Source organism: Sus scrofa, chromosome X (genome assembly GCF_054392235.1).
Source record: "Sus scrofa isolate SSC_HxYL_T2T_F1_AM1 chromosome X, Sscrofa_HxYL_maternal_Yorkshire_Landrace_v2.0, whole genome shotgun sequence".
Taxonomy (NCBI): Eukaryota; Metazoa; Chordata; class Mammalia; order Artiodactyla; family Suidae; genus Sus; species Sus scrofa.
In genome coordinates this window covers 68,132,716-68,150,422 of record NC_139401.1, presented here as the reverse complement: position 1 = coordinate 68,150,422, position 17,707 = coordinate 68,132,716, and the positions used below count along the sequence as shown (strand labels likewise).

Here is a 17,707-nt window from a genome sequence, read left to right as displayed (position 1 = left end):
ATGACCCTGCCAAGTGGGCCTTATTTGTCACTTTACAGATGACAAAAATAAAGTTCAGGGAGGTGAGTCAACTTGCCCTAAGTCATCCCCTGCCACTAACACCCACACCTTCACTAAGCCCACAGGGAGTGAGAGGTTTATGAACCCAGAGACAGCAATACCTTTAGGCCAGAGACAGAAAGTTCTTGTGACCAGGTGGTCAACCCACCCACTTGGGTTCAGTCTGATTCTGTGCTCAGTTAGCAGCTTTTGGCTTTGAAGAGATTTGGCCCAGGGCCTTAGACCCCCTGAAGGGAGGTCGAGGAGGGTTGCAGGGGAGGATTCATGCCAGTCTTTTTTTCACTCAGCAAACATTCACTAGACAACTACTAAGTGCCTAGCAGTCCTAAGAGCCTAGGATAGAGTGGTGAATAAGACAGAGCTCCTCACCAAACTGATGACCAGGAGTCTCACAGGTAAATGCTTATAAATATGGCGTGATGGAGGCTTTGAGAAGAGATGCACAGGGTGCTCTGGGGGCCCATGGAGGAGCCATCTACAGTGGTCTGGGCCAGGGGCTGGGAAGCTTCCCGAGAAATTGATGCCTGAGCTGATACTAGAAAGGACTTAGCAATGCAAAAAAGGGATGGAGGAATCAGAGGATGGGAGAGAAGAAATTTCCAGGGAGGAGTTCCCTGGTGGCTTAGTGGGCTAAGGATTGGTGTTATCATTGTTGTGGCTCAGGTTCCTGCTTTGGCTTGGGCTCGATCCCCAGCCCCAGCATTCCCACATGCCACAGATGAGGCCAAGAAGTTTCCAGGGAGAGATCAAGAAAGCTGAGAGATAAGAGTTTGTGGCAATGAAAGGAAGGGAAAAGGTGTTGGGGTAGGGGGAGTTGTGAGAGGTGAGGCTGGGGAAGGAATCATAAAATCCAAATTAGTACAGTAACAACCTAATAATAATAATGTATTTCTTATAGTATACTATAAGAAAATCCATGGTGTTATTAATCATAATTACTCATCATCTGTTGATTAGATCAGTAAGTTTATATGACTGATACTGCTAACTTTACAATCATAAGATCTCACTTACAGTGAATGATTAAAGCACTTCATGGTAGGGCACTCAGTGCATTCCCTGAACTATCACCTCTCAACCTCACAACAACCCTACCAGTTCGCTGTTGCAGTTGTCCTATTTTTTTATTTTATTATTTTATTTAATTTTTTAATTTTTTAAATTTAGGGCTGCACCCACTGCACATGGAAGTTTCCATGCTAGGGGTCGAATGGGAGCTGCAGCTGCCGGCCTACACCACAGCCAAGCAACACTGGATCTGCAACCTACACCTACAACCAGTCTGCAACCTACACCATAGCTCATGGCAACGCCAGATCCTTAACCCACTGAGCAAGGGTCAGGAATTGAACCCACATCCTCATGGGTACTAGTAGGGTTCATTACCAGTTGAACCACAACCGGAACTCCTATTTATTTCTTTATTTACTTATTTATTTTTGCCACCCCTCGGCATATGGACTTCCTAGGCCCGGGATTAGATCCGAGCAGCCGTTGTGACCTCAGCCACAGCTGCGGCAACACTGGATCCTTAACCCACTGTGCCAGCCAGGGATGTAACCTGTGTCCCAGGGCTCCCAAGGAGGCTGCCGATCACATTGCGCCACAGTGGGAACTCCTGTCCTACTTACAAATGAGAAAACTGCAGGTTAGAGAGGTTAAGAAGTGTACCGAGGCCATACATTTCCTCCAGCAGCCGCTTGTGCTGTGGCCCCACTGGCTGGGCTGGCTGCAGCAGCCCTGGGCCGGGCCACCTCAGACTTCTTCAAAATATAGGAGGAAATTCTCCTGGCACAGGAAGCCCCAGACAGCTTGTAAAACCCCTGTGGCCTGAGACACCCAAGGGATGTCAGGACCAAGGCCCCGATGTGTTGAGTGGCCTGCAGGGGCTGGGAAGAGCACCCTACTGAAAAGATTCCTGCAGGAACACAGCAGCATCTTTGGCTTCAGTGTGTCCCATGCCTACTTTGGGACCAGGGAAGTGATGCATTGGGACATTGCTGCTGGAGACTTCATCAAGCTCTCAGAGTTCTCAAGGAACTTGTATGGGACCAGCAAAGCAGCTGTGTGGGCAGTGCAGGCCATGAATGGCAACTTTGTGCTGGATGTGGACCTACAGGGTCTGCGCAACATCAAAAGGACTGACCTGTGGCCCATCTGCGACTTCATGCAGCCACTCTCACTTGATGTCCTGGAGCGGCTCCTACTATAGCAGAACACAGAGACAGAGGAGAGCCTGGTAAGTGTCTGGCTGCCGCCCAGGCTGACATGAAAAGCAGAAATAAAGAAGGCTCGGAGTTCCATTGTGGCGCAGCAGAAACGAATCCCACTAGGAACCATGAGGTTGTGGGTTCGATCCCTGGCCTCGCTCAGTGGTTAAGGATCCAGTGTTGCCCTGAGTTGTGGTATAGGTCGCAGACGCGGCTCAGATCCCGCATTGCTTGGCTGTGGTGTAGGCCTGCAGCTGCAGCTCCAATTCAACTCCTAGCTTGGGAGCAACCCTAAAAAAACAAAAGATAAAAAATAAAAATAAGATGAGGAGCACAGAAGGAGGAGGAGTTCCTAGGGAAGAAGACAGCCAGGGAGTTGACACTGCAGGGAGAGCACAAGGTCTGTGAGAGACACTAAGGCAGAAAGGTTCAAAGCAGCTTAAGACATGCTTCCAGAGCCCAGGGAAGAGGTCTGGATCAGACATCAGGATAAATATGGGGACTCCAGCCTGGAGGGATGAGGTCTCCCAGGTGTGCAGAGTGAACAAGACAAGGGCAGATGTACACCACCGTTTGAGGGAAGACCAAGAGAAAAGGGTCTGCAGGGAACTGTGCTGAGAGTTGGCTTGCTCCTCTGGGAGGAGACAGCTGGCAGGCCTGAGGTAGATCTGAGACTTCAACTCCTTGAACTGAAAGGACCTTCAGAAGGTGTTTTTTTCTTTTTTAGTCTTTTTGCCTTTTCTTGGGCCGCTCCTGCAGCATATGGAGGTTCCCAGGCTAGGGGTCGAATCAGAGCTGCAGCCACCGGCCTACACCAGAGCCACAGCAACACAGGATCTGAGCCATGTCTGCAACCTACACCATAGATCATGGCAACGCCAGATCCTTAACCCACTGAGCAAGGCCAGGGATCAAACCCGAAACCTCATGGTTCCTAGTCAGATTCATTAACCACTGCGCCACAACGGGAACTCCCCAGAAGGTGTTTAGTTCAAATCTCTCTCTCACTTTATAGATACCTCCTTAAAAAGGGACACTGGGCAGCCCCATTGCCAATTTGAGCACTCATATGTTTTGTAGCGAGGATGAGGGCTCGGGGCTGGGTCTCCAGCCATTGGGAGGGCTACTGAGAACCAATCCCATCCTCTCAACCCATCCCAGCCCCCCTTGGGATACAAGGCCCTCACCTGTGTGACAAGGTTTGTTGGTTTTTTTTTTTTTTTTTTTTTTTTTGGCCCCCCTGCAAGCATATGGAGTTCCTGGGCCAGGGATCAAATGTGAGCCACAGTTGCAACCTATACCACAGCTGCGGCAATCCAGGATCCTTTAACATACTGTGCTGGGCAGGGATGGAACCCAAATCCTGGAGCTAGAGAGACGTCACCAATCCCATCGCACCACAGCAGGAACTCCTCGTGTGACAAGAGTTTGATTCAATCGTTCGAAGAGACAGTGTAGCAAAGTGGTGGTTAAGCACATGGCCTTTTTTTTTTTTTTTTTTTTTTTGTCTTTTTGCCATTTCTTGGGCTGCTCCCACGGCACATGGAGGTTCCCAGGCTAGGGGTCGAATCGGAGCTGTAGCCACTGGCCTACGCCAGAGCCACAGCAACGTGGGATCCGAGCCGCGTCTGCAACCTACACCACAGCTCACGGCAACGCCGGATCGTTAACCCACTGAGCAAGGGCAGGGACCGAACCCGCAACCTCATGGTTCCTAGTCGGATTCGTTAACCACTGCGCCACGACGGGAACTCCAAGCACATGGCCTTTTAAAAAATTATTTTTATTTATTTATTTTTTACAGCCGTACCTGTGGCATGTAGAAGTTTCCAGTCTGGAGGTCGAATCAGAGCTGTAGCCCTCCGGCCTAGGCAACAGCCACAGCAACTCGGGATCCAAGTCACTCCTGCGACCTACACCACAGCTCATGGCAATGCTGGATCCTTAACTCACTGAGCAAGGCCAGGGTTCAAACCTGCATCCTCATGGATACTAGTCGGGTTCATTCCCCCTGAGCCATAATGGGAACTCCAGGGTTTTTTGGTTTTGTTTTTTTTGGGGGGGGGGGCTGGCTTTTTTTAAAAAAATAGATTAGTCTCTCTGTCTTTTGTATTTAATATTTTTTTTTTCTTTTTAGGGCTGCTCCTGCAGCATATGGAAGTTCCCACAGCTCATGGCAACACTGATCTTTAACCCACTGAGCAAGGCCAGGGATCAAACCTGCATCCTAGTTGGGTTCATTACTGCTGAGCCACAGTGGGAACTCCCTGTATTTAAAATTTTTTTTTAAACTGAAGTATAGTTGATTTACAATGTTATATTAGATTCTGCTGTATGGCAAAGTGATTCAGTGATTTTATATATATATAAAATATATAATAAATATATAAAATATAATAAAAAAGAATATATATGTATATGTGTACAATATATTCCTTTTATATTCTTTATTTCATATATATTCTTTTTCATATTATTTCTTTTTCTTTCTTTCTTTTTTTTTTTTTTTTTGGACTGCCCCACAGCATATGGAGTTCCCAGGCTAGGGATCAGATCCAAGCCCCAGTTGTGACCTATGTCACAGCTGCAGCAACACTGGATACTTAACCCACTGTGCCAGGCTGGGGATAGAACCTGCCGATGCAGAGACACTGTCACTCCTGTTGTGCCACAGTGGGAGCTCCTCTTTTTCATATTCTTTATTTTATTTTTTATTTTTGGCTGCAGTATGCAGAGGCTTGATGTGGGATCTCAGTTTCCAGACCAGGGATTGAACCCCAGCCCCAGCAGTGAAAGCATCAAATCCTAATCATTCCTTCATATTCTTTTCCATTAAGGTTTATTACAGGATATTGAGTATAGTTCCCTATGCTATACAGTAGGACCTTGCTGTTAAATATATGGCCTTTACAGCAAGATTGCCTATGTTCAAAACCTCCACCAACATTCACTACCTGTGTGACATTTGGGCAAGTCAATTCACCCCCCACCCCTCATTCTCAGCTTTCCCACCTGTAAAAAAAGATAATAGTTGTGCCAACCTCATAGGGTTTGTTGTGAGGATAAAATGAACTAGAACATTCCTTGGCAGGTGGTAAACTCTATCGAGTGTTAGCTGATAATGGTCAACAAGAATGTATCTACCCATTACAGTTTCCAAATCCAAATTCTCCAGGGCCCAATTGCACAATCAAAATGCTTAGGGCATCAGTAAAGCAGGAACAACAACAAAAGTATTTGGGAAAAGAATACGATAGCCGGTATTTCAAAAGACTCCATCAAAGGAGTCATCACAGGAAAAATCCAAACTTGGTTGGACTTTCTCCTCCTTTTTACATTTTTCTGATAACTTTTACTCTGAATCACCTAGGGATAGTGGAGGTATTGAGTGCAGAATTGGGGGTTGGGGGACCTGGGGAGATAGTGTCCAGGTAGAATATCCATCTTTTCAGTACTCAGAGCATCTGGATTATAGTCTCAGGTAATTCCATTTGAGCCTCTTCTCAAGCCTGCAAAAGAGGTATCATTTATATCTTTCTTGGTGGAAAAATAAGGCTCAGAGATGTCCAGAACCTCATCCAAGTTCACATAACTTATAGGGATGGGGCTGGATGGAAACCCCAGGCAGTCTGTTCTCAGAGCCTTCTATGAAGTAGAGGGTTGGTGTTTGTGGTTCTAGGGATGAAGGTGGGTTCCTTGACGTGGGCCTCTTGGTCCATGTCAGGAGAATTCATGCTTTCGTGCAAAGACTGAGGGAGTAAGGGGGCATTGGTGGCAGGCCTTAGGCCAGGGCCATTCAGGCCAGAAGGCAAATATTGCTCTTTTGGAAAGCCTTGGGGGCCATATGTTCATAATCAGTGTGTGTACAGGTGGGGTGGAGGGGGTGGTGGGGTGGAGGGGGCCTGTCCTGGCCAGTAGCTGAACCAGATCTTTGTCATTTGACTCCACACAGTACAGAGGTCACTACCCCTCACTGTGCTGGGAATTTGTATGCCATTGTCACAACCAGCTGCATCCCTTAACTCAGATGATTTCAAAGACCCTCTGAGCTGAGGCTGGCCCAAGGCAGAGCCAGGGAGAAGGGAGAAGGCTGGCCTCCCATCTCCTCACTGCCCCAGTTGGGGCCCCTTACCTTGTACAGGACTTTCTTTCCCTCACACTCTTTCTACCTCTTTCTACTCCCAGGCTCTCCCTATTCTCCTGCATCCTTTTCCACCCCTGGATATCCAGTAAGGCCGGCCATCCATTTCCCCCTGCCTGTTGTGAAGGATGTGTCCCTTGGTCCATCTTTTCCTCCCAACAAAGCCCCATTCATCCTTACAGTACCCTCCAATCTGGTTAGAAGCTTCTTCAGCTTCCTCAGAAAGGGAAGTGGGGGGGGGGGACAGGCAAATGCTCAGGGAGCACCCTACACTGTGCCAGCTGTGACACTGGTGGTTTTACATACCTCATCCCATTCAATATTTTTTTGGGGGGTTAGGGCTGCACCTGCAGCATGTGGAGGTTCCCAGGCTAGGGGTCAAATCAGCCTACACCACAGCCACAGCAATGTGGGATCCTTAACCCACTGAGCGAGGCCAGAGATCGAACCTACATTCTCATGGATACTAGCCAGATTTGTTTCTGCTGAGCCACAACCCACCCATTCAATCTTCAGGGCAGCCTGTGAGGTTCTATAGGTAAAGGAACCTGGATTCAGATATGGAAAACAAACTGCCTAAGGTCCCTCAGTTGAGAAGGGCAGGGATCTAGCTCAGTTTAACTCCAAAGTCCCTGTGGACTTCAACTCTCTTGGGATTATACCACAATGCCTGTCCCAAGATGCCTTCCTCTTGATCACCTTCAACTCCTCTCTTTTTATCCCATCACAAGTCCGATTTATCAGCAAATCTCATTGGCTCTACCTTCAAAGTATATCCAGAATCTACCATTTCACTGTCTTCACAAGTGCCACCCTGGTCTAAGCTCCCATCATCTTTCGCCTGGATTATTACCATGGCACCCTAACAGTTGCAGGAAGGGGGAGCCCTTCCAGGGCCCAAGCATGAGCTCTTGTCTAACACTCAGAAATTAAATGTCCAAGGAGACCAAGCAAAAGATTTATTGGGAAGGGTCACCTGGGCAGAGAGCAACAGGGTAAGGGAACCCAGGAGAATAGATCTGCCATGTGGCTTGCAGACTCAGGTTTTATGGTTAGTTTCTGTGTTGTCTCTGGCCAATCATCTTGCTTGGTCCATATTTGATCTGACTTGGGGTCCTTCCTGGTGGCAGGCACATCTCTCAGCCAAGACAGATTCTAGCACCAAGAATTCTGGCAGGTTGTTATCTTCTCCCTCTTTTTGGCCTCTCTCAAATTCTCCTGGTTAGTTTTCAGGGCAGCATTGTGTTCTTTATCAGGGCTCCAGTTGTGAAACAACTCGTGCAAGCAGTTGTTATTGCACCTGGCCAAGGTGGGCAGTTTCAGTCAATGGTCCCCTAACATAACTGCTCTGTCCCCCAACCCACAGTGATCTTAACTGCTTCACCCTTTTTCCTTACACCCCACCCCCCAACACACCAACCAGGTCTATGCATCACACAGAAGCCAGAGCAAGCCTATTAAAACACAACTCAAATCATGTCATGTCTCTGCCTCAAAATCCTGGGGTGTGAGAGGATGGTCATGTCTCAGGAGAGTTCCTGGGATGGGCTGCCAAGAGACGCTTCTTGGCTTCTCACAGGAAAGAAAGGACAGAATTCAAGAGCGAGCCATAGTGAAGTGAAAGCAGGTTTTATTGAGAGAGAGGAACCCATTCTGTAGGCAGAATGTGGACCCTCTCAGAAAGTGAGAGCAGCCCAGAAATATGGGGTGCTTAGTTTTTATGGCTAATAAATGGGAGGATTATTCCAACTATCTTGGGGAAATGGTGGGGATTTCCAGGAATTGGGCCACTACCCACTTTTTGGCCTTTTACGTCAGCCTCAGAACTGTCATGTCATCCCTGGGTGTGTCACTTAGCATATGCTAATGTATTACAATGAGTGCATAAAGAGGCTCAAGGTCCACTGGAAGTCAAGTCTTCTATCCACTTGGGCCTAGTTGTTTCTAACCAGTTTCTGTCATGTTCTCAATGGCTGTGTCATTCTTCTAATGGTTGTGCCCTGCCCCTTTCCCTTCCGTCTTTCGGTGGCTCTTGTTTCACTTGCAGTGTCCATCCTTATGTGGCCTGTGAGCTCTGTCTCTGCCTCTCTCCAAGCTCTCTCTCCCTTGCTCATTCTGCTCTGGCTGTATTGGAGTCACTGCTGCTCCTCCAACAACACACCAGACATTTTCAGACATACTCTTGTCTCCGGGCCTTTACATCTACTGTCTCTTCCGCTTGGAGCATTCTTGTAAATCTGCACAGCTTGCTGCCTCATTTCTTTTAAGTCTTTATTCTTATTCTAATGACATCTTCTCAGTGAGACTTTTGTCATCACTCTGTTTAAATTTTCCACCCGTACCCACCGACACTTCCTATTGCCACTTGCCTGTTTCATTTTTCTCCCTTGCTTTCACTTATCACCAACTGTGACAACTAGTTTTTTTTTTTTTTTTTTTTTTGTCTTTTGTCGTTTCAGGGCTGCACCCGAGGCATATGGAGGTTCCCAGGCTAGGGGTTGGATCGGAGCTACAGTTGTTGGCCTACACCACAGCCACAGCAGTCACAGATCTGAGCCATGTCTGCAACCTACACCACAGCTCATGGCAATGCCAGATCCTTAACCCACTGAGCGGGGCCAAGGATCACGCCCATGTCCTCATGGGTTCGTTAACCACTGAGCCACGACAGGAACTCCTGTGATGGAGCATTTTATGTGCCAACTTGACTGGGCCATTGAGTACCCAGATATTTGGCTAAACATTATCTCTGGGTGTGTCTGTGAGGGTGTTCCTGGATGAGATTAACACTTGAATCCAGTACAGTACACTGAGAAAAGCAGATTATCCTCTCCAAGGTGAGAGGGCCTCACCCAGTCCATTGAAAGCTTGAATAGGATAAAAGGCTGAAGAAGAAGAAAAATTCTTTCTCTCTGCCTGAAGGATATCAGTTCCCTCTTGCCTCTGGATTTGGACTAGAACTTAAACTATATTGGTTCTCCTGGGGCTCAGGCCTTTGGACTTGGACTGGAACTATATCGGCTCTCCTGGATCTCCAGCTTGTCCACTGCACATCTTGGACTTCTCAGTCTCCCAAATTGCATGCATCAATTTCTTAGAGTGAATCTCTGTATGTATATAATACACATCCTATTGGTTTTGTTTCTCTGGAGAACCTAGGCAAACATATCAACCAACAGTACACTTTTTTACTTAAAAAAGAAATTGTTGGGAGTTCCCTGGTGGCTGAGTAGGTTAAGGATCCAGCATTGTCACTGCTATGGCTCTAGTCACTGCTGTGGCGCTGGTTCCATCCCTGGGTTTCATGAAGGCCTAGTTGTTTGTCTGTTTTGCTTGCTGCTATATCCTCAGCACAATGCCTGGTGCTTAATAAATATATGTTGAATAAATGATGGTCCTTATAATTGTATCTTGTTTGTGTGTCTTGTGTTTGTGTGTATGTGTCTCCCAAGAGTCTGTGACCTACTCCATCATGGAATGGCTTTGAATCCCCAGTGCCAGGCAAAGTACCCATCAAAAGTGCCCAGTACATATTGAATGAAATGCCTTGATATGATCCATCCAGGACGTTCTAGTTTCCAGAACCAGACAGGTGCGGACAAAGAATGTTGCCTCCCATTCTAGTAAACAACAAACATTGCTGCCGTCAAGCCATCAGCCACTGAAGCCTCCCCTCAACCTCTCCTGACGTGGTGCACCCTGAGGGGAATTCAGATGGAGAAAAACAGAAAACTTTCCCTTGCTTTGGATACTGAGTGGCCCTAGATAGTTAAGATGCATATCTAAGGAAGAATTTCAATGACCCCGGACTCTTGCATCTTCCTGTATGTAGAAAAAGCACTAAAATAATTAACTGAGATATCTGATTCTCATGACTCGCAGTAATTTTTCCCAAGATGTATGCTTAACATTATGTATTTCCCAGGCAAATAGAATTCCTGTATATCCTGGCTCCTCCCCTACCTCTTTCCTTAGAGCTATGTGAGAGGCTGACACAGACTATAGTGCTCAGTAAGCTCCCCCCCACCCCCAAATAAAACTTAACTGCCAACTATTAGGTTGTGTTTGTCTTCAATAGGCACAAGACAGAGCCCTCCTCTGTATCAAGTGCAGGAAGACCTCATCTCTATTTCCCTCGCCCCTCCCTGAAACCCCAGGCTCAGCTGGCAGCCTCTGCCGGCCTCCCTCACTCCCTCCCTCGCCTCTTTCCTCCCTTCCCCCAGCCAAGCCCTCCTCGCCCGCCCCGGTACAGGCGATTATCTGGGGGTGGTAATTATTGCGAGTAAATTGGAAGTTGTTTTGCACAGGGCTATGTCTCACGCAGGTCGATTTGTATGCTTCCTGGGCACTTGTGACACTCCAGAAATGCCATAGCAACGGCCTCGGCGCCGCCGGGCTCTGGGAGGCGGGAGATGCGCAGGGGACCAAGCGCAGCGGGCCCCCGGGCATCGCGGCCCCCCCAGACCCGCCTCTTGGAGCCTCGGTTTCCCCTTTGCCACCACCAGATGTGTAGTACTCGGTCTGTCGTGGGGCAGAAACGAGATAATGGCTGGAACAGTTTGTTACACTGTAAACCGAGGGCCAGCTATGAGAACAATGACTATTCTTTTCCGTGGGATTGTCTCCTTTCCCATTTATTTCTCCCCGCCTTTCTGCGGCTCCCCTCGCTGCCCGCCTCGCCCCCGCCCGGAGCCAGCGCCTGCCAGATTCCCCCGCCGCCGCATGAGCGGGGGCCCTGCTGGCCCGCCTTTATTCAGTGCAAAAATCACGGCCCCTGGAACACCTTTTAGCGATGAGGCCCACAGAGACACCGCCACTTCATCCCGCGGGGGCTGAGCCACTGATTAAATTGTATTCACTCTGCCTTTCGGTCATTCAGATGGGCTGGGACGAGGCCAGCTGGAATTAGTGACAAATTTGAAGTAGAGAGTATTGACAAAGAAAGGCCGTTTTATTGCCTGCAATGACATGCAATAATTCAAAGGATGTTCCCCAAGTGTTTCGAAGGAGAGCTTTAGTTAGTGAATAGATAAGACTTTTGCTAATTATTTGGATAGACACAGACTTTAAAAGTCCCTAAAATCAGTTTTGTTCCCTGCAAGGAGATGAAAAACAAACCTTCCTTCTCCAGTCGCCTCTATCTCCAAACCTGAGTCTTGACCAGGAGAAGGCTTTGCAAACAAGAAAGCACTATTGAACTAGTCATTCATTCCAAATATTTTTAAGTACCTACTATGCTCCAGAAGTATTGTGGGTATAGGAGATAGACATGGACCGAATGTTCTAGAGGAGGAACAGACAATATGAAAGTAAACAGAGAAAGGAGATGATTTTAAATTGTAGTAAGGGCTCTAAAGGATATAAATGGGGAGTTCCTACTGTGGCACAGGGATCAATGGCCTCTCTGCAGCACTAGGATGCAGGTTCCATCCCCAACCCCTATACAGTGGGTTAAGGCTCCTGCTGCAAATAGGTAGCAACTGAAGTTCAGCCTTTTTTTTTTTTTTTTTGGCTTTTTAGGGCCAGACCCACGGCATATGGAGGTTCCCAGGCTAGGGGTCAAATCAGAGCTGTAACTCCTGAGTCCTCATGGATGCTAGTCAGATTCGTTAACCGCTGAGCCACGACAGGAACTCAGCTTTGATCCCTGGCGTGAGAACTCCATATACTGAAGAGTAGCCAAAAAAGAAAAAAAAAGGATATAAACAGGATGGGGGGTTAGCTACTATAGACAAGATGGGTCAGGAAAGCTCTCGCAGGAGAAGAGGCTGAGATATGAATTATAAGAAGAAGGAGCCAGCCGTGTTAAAATTTTAGGGGAAAGTGTTCCTGGCAGAGGGAATAACAAATGCAAAGACCCTGTATGGAAATGGACTTGGTGGTTCCAAGAAGATAAAGAAAGCCAATGTGGTTGAGGCCAAATGAATGAACAAACAGGATGAGATTTGGACAGGCCAGGTCACTAGGGACTTGCAGGCCACAGTAAGGAGTTAGGATCACATTTTCAGTGCATTGTAAACTCACTGAAAGGTCTTAAGAAAAAGGGTGATGTGATCTGGTTTATACTTTTTAAAAAGATTATTGGCTGCTGTTGGAGGAACGGATTCGATTTTCCTAATAAGAAAAATGGACTGGAAGACAGGAATGGGAATGAGGGGGGGAGTTAGGGGGCCATTGGTGAATGCCTGGTGGCTTAGGCTTGGGTGTTTGCCGTTGGATGGGGAGATGTGGAGGGTCGGAAAGATTCAGGATGCATGTTGGAGATAGAGCCCACCGGGCTTGGTAATGGATTGGATGAGGTACAAAAAAGAGACAACGTTTCTAGTTTCTGTGTTTGGGACTTGAGCAACTAAGAGGATGGTGATGTCATTTGTAGAGGTGGGGAAGACTGGAGCAGATCAGGTTTGAGGGTTGGGAACCAGTACTTTATTTTGAATGTTTTTAGTGTGAGATCTGAGGGAGATTTTGATATAGGACTCTGGGGTTCAAGTGAGAGGTTTGGACCTAAGAAAGACATTCGGAAGCCCTTAATATTTAGCTAAGATAAACCAGCTATAATGGAAAAAAATAAAAATCATTATATAAAAAATATTTAGCTAAGAGTTCTCAGAATTCTTGGTGACTTTTATAAAGCTAACCCTAGGCTAGAGCAGAAATGTGGGGGGATAACTGCCTCCTTCCCTGCCTCCAAAACAACACCCTTGCCCTCCACTTGACCTGTCTCGGTGAAGACTTAGTCTCGGGGGAAACACAAAATACAGCTATGAGGTATGACTTTTTAATAATCAGAAGAATGAAGATCAAAAGGTTGGAAAACACTTAGCAAAGATGCGAGGAAAAATCACCCTCATATATTGTTGATGGGAATGTAAGTTCACTCATCCCTTGTGAAGGGCAATTTTGCAGGTTCTATCAAATTGAGAAAGCTAGGAGTTCCTGTTGTGGCACAGCGGAAATGAATCTGACTAGTATCCATGAGGATGAGGGGTTGATCTTGGGGATCTGGTATTGCCGTGAGCCGTGGTGTAAGTCGCAGACACGGCTCGGACTCCTGAGTTGCTGTGGCATATGCCAGCAGCTACAGCTCTGATTCACCCCCTAGCCTGGGAACTTCCACATGTTGAGGGTGTGGCCCTAAAAAGCCAAAAAAAAAAAAAAAAAAAGAGGAGAAAGCTACATACACTTTGACCTAACAATTCCACTTTTAGAAAATTATCCAACAGATATCCTCACACATATTCACAAAAATGCACGTACCAGGATATTTATTGCCGCAATGTTTGCGACAACAAAAGATTGGGGAAAATATCCATCAACAGGGGACTGGTCCATTAAATTAAAGTGCACTCTTATAATGGAAAATATACAGTCATTAAAATAAAGGGAGCTCTTGGAGTTCCCTGGTGGCCTAGTGGTTGAGGACTCTTCACTGTAAACTTGAGGGGCAGATGCAGCCAAAACAAAACAAAACAAAAACAACAAAGGAAGTTCTTGATGTTTTTATTTTTTAACTTTTTAACTTGAGATGAAATTCACATAAGATTAACTTCAGTATTTTAACCATTTTAAAGTATAAGATCCAGTGTTTTCATGTTTTGATAGGAAACACCCTCCAGATATATTGATAAGTGCCTACCCTCACCTCACTTACCTTCTTTTCCTACCTCTGCTGGTGAAAATAGGAGCGACTTTTTCTGATGGGCACCTTCGAAAAGCTTCTGTGACCAAGGAGGCTGAGTGGGTTTGTTGCTAGGGAAAGGTGGTACTAATGGAAATATTAATCAGTGGTTCTCAGACTGTTGCATTTTAGTGTTACCTGGGGAGATTTAAAAAATGCCATTGCCCAGGGAGTTCTCTTCGTGGCTCAGCAGTTAACAGACCCGACTAGGATCCATGAGGATTCGGGTTTGAGCCCTGGCCTCGCTCAGTGGGTTAAGGATCCAGCATTGCTGTGGCTGTGGCATAGGCTGGCAGCTACCACTCTGATTTGACCTCTAGCCTGGGAACCTCCATATGCCAAAGGCACAGCCCTAAAAAAGCAAAAAAAAAAAAAAATGCCCTTGCCCAGGCCCCACCTCTAGAGATTTTGATTTAATTAGTCGGGAGCGGGGCCTGGGCATGATTTTGAAAATTGAAGTATAATCAACACACAGTAAAATGCATAGGTCTTGGAGTTCCTCTATGGTTCAGTGGGTTAAAGCCCAGTGTTGTCATTGCTGCAGCTCGGGTCACTGCTGTGGTATGGGTTCAGTCCCTGGCCTGGGAATTTCCACATGCTGCAGGTGTGGCCAAAAAGAAAAAAAAAAACGTGCAGTTCTTAAGCATATAGTTCAACAAATTGTGATAATCGTAGGTACCTGTGTAACCACTGCCCCAACAAAACATAGACCATTTCCATCATCCAGTCCCAGTCAATCCCCTAGCCCTGCCAGAGGCAACCACCATTCTGATTTCTATTATAGATTCATTTTGATTGTTCTTGAAATGCATATAAATGGAATCAAGCAGTAGGTAACGTTTTGAGATTGGTTTCTTTCATTTAGCATAATGGCTTTGCAATTCATTCAAACTGTTGCACTGATCAACTTCCCTTTATTTTGCCTGTGCCTGTGGCTGTGGAAGTTCCTGCGCCAGGGATTGAAGCCATGCTGTAGCAGCGACCTAGGCCCCTCCCATGACCACCCCAGATCCTTAACCCACTGCATCACAAGGGAACCCCCTCAACTTCCTTTTTTATTGCTGTGTGGTATTCCCTTGTATGGGTACATCAACATTTGTTTATCCATGCACATATTCCAGGACATTTGGGCTAGGTATATATTTGGGGGAGGTCATCATTTTATTACTGATTTGTAGGAACTCTTTATATTTTCTGGATACTAGTCCTTTGTTAATGTATTGTAAATATAGCCACTGTTTTTATTTTTATTTATTTATTTTTTGTCTTTTTGCCATTTCTTGGGCCACTCCCCCACGGCATATGGAGGTTCCCAGGCTAGGGGTCTAATTGGAGCTGCAGCCACCGGCCTACGCCAGAGCCACAGCAACGTGGGATCCGAGCCGTGTCTGTGACCTACACCACAGCTCACGGCAATGCTGGATCATTAACCCACTGAGCAAGGGCAGGGATCGAACCTGCAACCTCATGGTTCCTTGTCGGATTCGTTAACCACTGCGCCACGACAGGAACTCCCTAGCCACTGTTTTTTAAAAGATTCCCCAGTGATTCTAACATGAATCTAAGGTTGAGAAATCCTGGTACACTAAAGATTAGCTGCAGAGACATCATTCCGCAGATTTTATGGGTCCCCAAATCTGCCCACTGGCAACTATGGCAGAGGATTGGTTTTTCAATCTGTGTGAATGTCTAGGGCTGTCAGGATTTTAGGAATGAGGGGTGCCTTGTCATTCTTCCTCCTGTGGATCTGTCTGGCTTCTTGGATAGGCTTATTCATCACAACTATTCTCTTATCCTCTGATGTGAGACCTTAGGTCAGTCTTTTCTTGTCTCCACCCTAACATTTTCCTCGTGTTCGACTTGACCTTATTGCTTGACCCATTTCTACCACTTGGAGATGATGTGTGTCAAAGGGACAAAGACAGGTTTTCTCCTGAATGGAGCAAGCTGTGTCTCAGGGGCACAAGGAGTGTGACCTTCTGTATCTCTTCCCAGGCATTGTCCCCAGTCTGCCTATCTACTCACTGAAAGGGAGAATCATTTTCTAGTCACTTTGGCAACTATCCACCAAGGAGCTGGGAGTTGATAGCCTGATCCTGGTGTCTTTGAATCTGCTGTGTACTTGCTGCATGACCTTGCATAATGCAATTTGCCTCCCTGAGTCTTGGTTCCTATGATTGGTAAAGGAGAACAGTTATTTATCACTTGTTGTGGGGGAAATGCCTGGCATAAAGTAGATGCTCACAAAGCCATTAGTTCCCTCGAAAGGGGAGCTGGAAAAGCTTGGCTCTAGGAGCAGTGCAGCTGGGCTGTGAGAGGAGCTCTCTGCTTGGGGATTTGCCATGCCCTCCACATGCCTTGGTGTCATGTATCTGTCCCATCCCTCCACACCTTCAGAGGCCTAGACTGGCCAAGGTCCCTCCTGCTGTGTTGTCCTCACCCTGCCCTTCTTGGCTGATTTGAACAGAGTGTCCCACGAAGGCCCCTAGGCTCTTTAAGCTTAGAGCAGATGGCTGGGAAGCCAATTCTCTGGGACATACAGTTCCTGACTCAGATCTGGGCAGGGGGCCAAGGCCTTCGAAGGGCTGGAGGAAAATGTAACCCTCATCCCTCACTCAAGAGCTTGTAATTTTTACTCTCTGTCTCTTTTAGTGTCAAAGAAGAAAGGAAAAGGGCCACAAAGGTTAAGATTAAGTCCCCCCTGGAAGTCCCTTCTTTGGCTGGCACCAGGGAGGAGCCTTGATTCCAGCTTTTGGGAGAGGGGCCCATCCATGTAGGGAGGGTTTCTCTGCTGCTCCAGGAGGGCGAGGAAGCTGACAAGAAACTCACCAGAGTTCCCAGAAATGCCCTTGACCTGGGGAACAAGGGGGTATAGGGTATCCAGGGAGTCTACCAAAACTCAGCGCTGGTTGGAGCCTGTCCATCTTACAGCCAAGCATGGGTGGTTTTGTCCCAGCAAAGATTTGGGAAGGGACTAGAAAAGAAATATCCTATTCCTGGGTGTAGTCTCAGATTCCTCTACTACGCTATTTCCAGGTCTGTTCTTTTTTTTTTTTTTTCCAGGGCCTCACCTGTGGCATATGGAAGTTCGCAGGTTAGGGGTTGAATCAGAGGTACAGCCAATAGCCTACATGACAGCCACAGCAATGCCGGGGATAGAACTCACATCCTCATGGATACTAGTTGGGTTTTTAACCCGCTGAATCACAACAGGAACTCCAGTTTTCAGGTGCATCTTGAGGCAAATTCAAGAGGGAGACAGGGCAATGCTGGCAAGAGGGGCCATTGGACCTCCCCTCTTCCCTGGTTCCTAGTCCCCATTATCTCTTTGAATGTATCAGTCCTACCCACAGCCTCATTCAAGTTCTTCAACATGGTGCCCATTGCTCTCCTTTAGGATTCGTGAATTGATTGATAAATTCATCCATCCCTCTAACAAATATTTACTTACTAGCTACTATGTGTAAGTACTTGCTAAGCTCTGTGAAGCTGTAACTGTGCAAGACAGATCTGTCCTTCACAGAGATCACGTGATCATGGGGGAGCCAGAGAGGTAATCAGGCCACTACATTCCATGGACTAAATCCAAAGATAAAGGCAGGGCATGGCACATTGTGT

At 46.9% G+C, this 17,707-nt stretch overlaps 1 pseudogene; it reads left to right on the top strand.

Annotated features, from left to right (window-relative positions):
* Window positions 1-479: 479 nt before the first annotated feature.
* LOC146394647 (guanylate kinase-like) lies at window positions 480-10,924 on the top strand (annotated as a pseudogene).
* The last annotated feature ends 6,783 nt before the right edge of the window (window positions 10,925-17,707 follow it).